This window comes from Plectropomus leopardus, chromosome 16 (genome assembly GCF_026936395.1).
Source record: "Plectropomus leopardus strain MGB_pleo_1.0 chromosome 16, ASM2693639v1, whole genome shotgun sequence".
Taxonomy (NCBI): Eukaryota; Metazoa; Chordata; class Actinopteri; order Perciformes; family Serranidae; genus Plectropomus; species Plectropomus leopardus.
In genome coordinates this window covers 9,393,560-9,399,559 of record NC_142191.1, presented here as the reverse complement: position 1 = coordinate 9,399,559, position 6,000 = coordinate 9,393,560, and the positions used below count along the sequence as shown (strand labels likewise).

General features: G+C 38.9%; 1 protein-coding gene across 5 annotated transcripts in view; it reads left to right on the top strand.

Moving 5' to 3' along the window:
* Positions 1 to 1,692: 1,692 nt before the first annotated feature.
* The window catches only part of itsn2a (intersectin 2a), a 55,048-nt gene continuing 50,740 nt past the window's right edge, over positions 1,693 to 6,000 (top strand). For all 5 annotated transcript variants that reach the window (XM_088089661.1, XM_088089664.1, XM_088089663.1 and 2 more), the window contains exon 1: positions 1,693 to 1,807. The gene's annotated coding sequence lies outside the window, so the exon portion shown is untranslated. The remainder of the gene's footprint in view (positions 1,808 to 6,000) is intronic.

Sequence of the window (6,000 nt, the reverse complement as noted above, 5' to 3'; positions counted from 1 at the left end):
CCATGTCCCCTTCTGTGTGTTCTTTTCAAGTACAATGTAATTTTACCAAATATAACAGGCTTGTGGCTGACGATTATTTGCTTAGTGTGGTGCAAATAAAACACAGACATCTTATCTTAAATAGGCATATACTAGTAGTTCAACAAATTTAACTATCAGGATCAGCTAAGGTTATGACACTTGACTTGTGTAATACTCAAAGTGGGCTCTTGGTGGTGCTCCTCACCAGCAGCTCTCCTTATGTTGCTGCAAAGGCCTCCCAGATTTTTCAAGACTCAAAAGCCAGGAATTTACAGTTAACCGGCTGCATTATTGTAGCACATAACACAAGTCTTGAATAATAATTTGGTTTGCAAGTAACATTTTACAACATTTACATTTCCCCTAAGCATTTTAGTTACTACAAAACAGGAAAAGTGATAGGAAGGGAGGAGGGGACGGACAGATGGACAAATGAAAGGAAACTGGATTTGTTCTTTAAAACCTTTAAGTTGTAAAGACGACTTAATTTTTGTAGATCCTGTGTAAACTATGTGCCATTTTTAAAGGTGGTGTACATGTTATGAAGAAATATGCCTTGTAATTCGAAGAATTCTGATAAAACTGCTTTTTTTTAAAACAGCATTTACTTGTACTTTAACTATCAATACATAAGCACATTTAACCCTTAGAGCCTGCTTGAATATTACACACACTCATATGTGCACACAAAATGCGCTTTTCAAAATCAGGCTATAAAAAATATAGACTTAAATGATTTTCTGCTTTCTTAGAGTTCATCTTTTTAACCAATATCAGTCATAATCATAAATATCAAATATTCATTAATTTTCAGAATGTTAACCTCACAATGCCAGGTTTTTACAATGATGCCACTGAGTTTTTAGATTTTTTAGAAGAAAACACAAAAAATGATTATTGTCAATATACTACATTCAAAGTTGATTTCTTTCTCTGTCTTTCTTTTATTTTTTGTATTTTATTATCACAGCCCCAAATATGTCAATGGTTTGCAGCAATATTGATTGTGAAAGTGCAAGTGGAAATGACATGTATTTTCTTCTTATGCCAAATATGGAAAAATGACATCATTAGGTGGAAAATAGTAAAAATCACAAATTCCAAGACAAAAGCACAGAATGACACCCATGAATTATACAATGCATCTTTTTATGCTTTGATGGGGTTTCAACTGAGTTTTTTTCTCTTTGTTTTTTTGCACTTCACAGTATGAGTGTAACTAATTTTTTTACACGTTGTATTTAAGACTTATTGTGGGAGATTAGCTGGAAATTCCACAATAAAACAAACATATACTTGCCAAACTATATGCCATACGCATGAACACACCCAAATGATAAAAAAAAGAAGAAAAGAAAAGAAAAGCGCGCAAATGCTCCAAACATCCCCTGAGGGTAAATATAATTTAATTAATTTTGATACTTAAGTACAGTAAATGTTAACCTATTTAAAGACTTCTACTCAGGCAATATTCTAATCGGTGACTTTGACTTTGCTAAGTAATTATCTGTTAATTTACCTGTGCTTTTACTCAAACCACCACTGAAAACAACCTATTTAACCTCGTGGTTTAATTTAAATATTGCCATATAATAAGCAGTAAGGCGTTTTATTGTGAAAGTCACTCACGGAAGCCTGGTGTGTGATTCCGTGTGATTGACTCTCTGGAGACGCCCATTTCCAGTGCACACACCCTCCCCGGCTGTTTGATCGGTTCCTCCCTCCTCAGCGGCTAAATTTGCCAGCTGGATGTCGGAGCAACACCGCTGCTGCTGCACCGCAACAGGTAAATCATTTTATTATTCACCAGGACGGAATTAAATGTAACACACACCGGACATTGTCGCTGTTGACCTTGTTTTGTTGTTATCACCTTTTCTTGGAAGGTAAATGGGATGTTCTGCTTTATTAAATACTGGTTTTTAAAGGCGAGGCTGTGTAGCGTTTTGACAATGTGGTTTCTTTATGCTGCAGTAGGTGTGATGCGTGTTTCTGTTCACCCCTTAAAAATGTGTGAATTCTTGACACCTGTCACTAAATCCGAGTGACAGCCTTTTGTCCGCGTTTTGAATGAAGAAAAAACCCATATGGTTGAGATATACATCCGTCAAACGTTGTATTTCATGTGAGTAATATGCTTGAATGCGTTTCAACAGATAGCCTAAATTAAGTTTTAAAATAAAATATATTTATAATGACCAAAATTAAGGCCATTTGCTGTCTCTGTTTTGGCAAGATTGTTAGTGACAGCATCAAATGAATGTATGTCTATATGTCTGTCAGTCATGGACATTGGCTGTAAGTAGTAGCCTGAATGGGGTATAAAGAAATTATAGTATCTTTTATATACATGTATATAATTTATGCTTTCTTAACAGTCACCTTTTCTGAAAACCTTTTTTTTTCTTTTCCCCAGTGAGGGATTGATGAAGCCTTGCCTTATCTTATCTTATCTTATCTTATCTTATCTTATCTTATCTTATCTTATCTTATCTTATCTTATCTGATCTTATCTGATCTTATGAATTTTAGCATACCCTAGAAAAAAGGAAATTTTCAAATATAATCTCTTCTTCGTCCAGCCTATTTGTCCAAATGTAACCGAGCTTAGTGTAACATTATTATGAGATTTTGACCATTTTCTCATTCTCCTTAAATTTAGCTCTGGAGAAAAAGCCTTCCTCTGGTCTCACTCCAATCCTAATTTAAGATCTTAAAATGCTCTTTTTTTCTCTTTCGCTGCAGTGATAATATTTATCTAAAATAATCAACCCCAGAGGTGACAGTGGAATCCAAAAGAAAACTTTAAAAAAATCTCATCTTTGTGTTTTTTTTATGTGTTCTCAGAGTTGAGAACTTCTGAGAGGCCCATGAGCACAGCAAAAGAACTCCTGCTGATTTATTTTTTTGCAGTGTATTCTCTCTATAAAAGCACACTCAGCAAACAGTGCACACTTGGCAGGTGTGTTGTTGGGGACCCAAGAATGCGCAGTAACACCAGACATTCGATATTTAAAAAAAAAAATTGAATAAATCAGACAGGGGGAACCAGCAAAAAGGCTCTATGAATCTACTCAGAGGAGGGGTGAGAGGTGTATTTTTTTTTAAATACACTTCTATTAATTTTGTCTCTCCTTTGAAAAAAAACACAAACAAACAACAGATGTTTGTGTCATTTTCTTGTTTTTCTGCAGTTTGGCGGGCACCTTATGCCAGGTTGCTCATTACCTTCTTTTCCAAGTTATTTTTGTAAAGAAACCTTTTTTTTCAGGTTTTAGAGTTTTTAATGCATCTGAATGGAACACCAAAAAAATGGATGTTTAAGGGTGTAACATGTCAGTGTCCCGAAAATCCAGCTTGACTAATAATTTGGCTATCTTTGTCTTGAGATACACACATTTCTGGACACACACACAGGCGCTCCCAATGGAAAGATGTTATCTCGTATTTAGATGGGGGTGATTGGGTTAAGTTTTGCAGTTTATCCATTCACTGCAGTATGGACTAATTATAGAGATTGCTCAGTGTGTGTGCGCCTGTGCATTTGTTTGTGTGTGTTCTGCTGCTCTCAGTGAAAACCGGCTTTCTTTGCTGAAGTGGCAAAGTCCATTTAAACTGCAATGACATCTGGCCTCATCCCAGCAGTGGCTGTTGCATGTCCACCTGCCAAGACACAAAGCATTGCATAACACTCACATAAACTGCACTCAAATTTACAGTCATTGTTGTGAAAGGGGGAGCTTAAGGGGGATCCAATTTCATATGGCAGTCACAGTAGCGTGAATGTTTTATTGACAATTTGGCATTAAACCTGAGTGCCAAAGGTAAGAAGCTGAGGAAGGACGCGCTGCTGTGTTTGAAGTTTCGGTAGTTTAAAGGAGGCAAAAGAAGCTTTGGTGAATTATTGCTTGAGCTGACCCACAAATGTATCAAAGGGATAAATATAACAGGGATTCTTCTGGTGGAAGCATTTTTCACCTGCAGCACAGCAGAGGAAGGTGTGTGTGTGTGTGTGGACGTCTTTGTGTATTTCTGTGTGCTTGTGAATTAAGCAGAAAATGCACACACACACACACACACACACACACACACACACACACATGCACACAGGCTTCTTTCTTCCCCAGGCTCAGCAACGCTTCCTGGGCTGTGTCTGCTCGAACAGGGTCCCCCTCTGTTCAAGGAGTATGTGTCAGACACACTCGCGCACACAGTCCGGCGCATTGATACGCACATCCGAGCGGGCCGGTGCGGCGCACGCAGGTGTCAATCAGCATGCAGGGCAGAGTCAAAGGATCTTTGATTCGTTTTCCCCCTCAGTGCAGCAGGTCAGCAACCAAATCAAAAACTTTTAAAGTGCTACACGGAGCATTTTTAAACATCAATATACCATCAAGGCTGGAGGAGAGGGATGTCTGTGCTGTTCGGTTTTGGCACTGTAGCACAGATCCACATTAGAAGTGAATTGCCTAATTGTGATCCCCATTAGCACCGTAGACAGTGAAACCGTGAGTGTGAAAGTTTTGACCTTGGAATAGGGTGTTGACAAAATAATCTGAACCCAGTGTTTGTTTTGTAATTTAACACAAAGATAGCTCAATTGCCATCACTTGCATGACCAGATTAACCTGTTATAGACCTCTAGGCAACAATTTGGTTTGGACCCCTGTTGACTGCCCCCCTACCTCTAATGCATTGTGTGCCTTGTGCACACAGCAGGTTACTCACGGTGCTCCTGTTACTGCCTGGCTGCATCCTTTCTAAATTAGCTAGATCCTCTAACTAGAGTTTGACACTGGGCGTCATTACAAGCTGATCTGCCAGGTGAGCTAACTAACTGGTTGACATGCAGTGAACCTGGGACTGATCTCATTCTGAAGTTGTCAAACACCGCTGCTTTGGCACAAGATCCTGACACTAAAAGCCTCTTTGTATGTTGGGATGCTGATGCCAAATTGTTCTTAATGAATTGAATGCAATATTTAAAATAAAATAATTTTATAATTATTTAAAAGTATTCTTTCAAGTTATATCCAGTATGGGTTTTTTGTTGTTTTTTAAGCTTTTTTGGGGGGCTTTTTGCTTTTATTTGATAGTACAGGGGCGAGAGAGGGGATGACATGTAGCACAGGGCAGAGGCCAAAATTGAACCTGTGGCTGCTACAGCGAGGAAATAGCTTCTGTACATTGAGAAACACTCTACCAACTGAGTTTGGTAGAGCTTTGTAACGTCCGGTTGCAAGTTTTGTCACGGAGGACAGCAAAACCTTAAAATATTTCAACTATGAACAGCATTTCCAGTGCTGTTGCCAGTATTCTTGGTTGGCTTCGCCTGATTGTACCATCCTGCTTGTGTCCGCTAAAATGATATCCTATTTACTGTTTACTCACTCTCTGAATCGCCATGAATGCATAAACGTGGGATTACCGTCATGGGGTTGAAAGCTCCAGAAAATCGGACCTTGAGTCAAGACTATTTCGTTAAACATGTTCATAGGGCTTGTTGAGAAGTTGAACTGTTGTTGCCATTATTTAAAACAGCACTGTGAGCTGTTCTGTAAGATAAGTAGCTTCCAACAGTCTGTCGCTCTGCAACATTGGTCACATCTATACGGACTGGGCAGTGAGTGAATCAAACAAAAATGCATATCAGAAGTGCTCGAGTCCTTTAAGCACCCCATGGGTATTCAGGAATGACACGCAGTTGAGTGAAACATTTTGTTATGAGCCTCTGAAGGTGCTGTCGGTGGTGTTGATGTAGAGGCTGTCCTCCACGCCTCGTGTTGATTCAGATTCTGATAATCCAGGATGTGTCCTGTTTGAACAGGGGAGGTTCTCCATCGTAGCCAATAAGAGATACTATCTTGCATTTTAAACCACACACACCTCAGGGTGGAAAAGTGTCTGAGGGCGGATGAGAGTCTGCCAAATACCTTCATACAAAGTGTTTACATAAGGGAGTGTAAGGCGCACACAAAC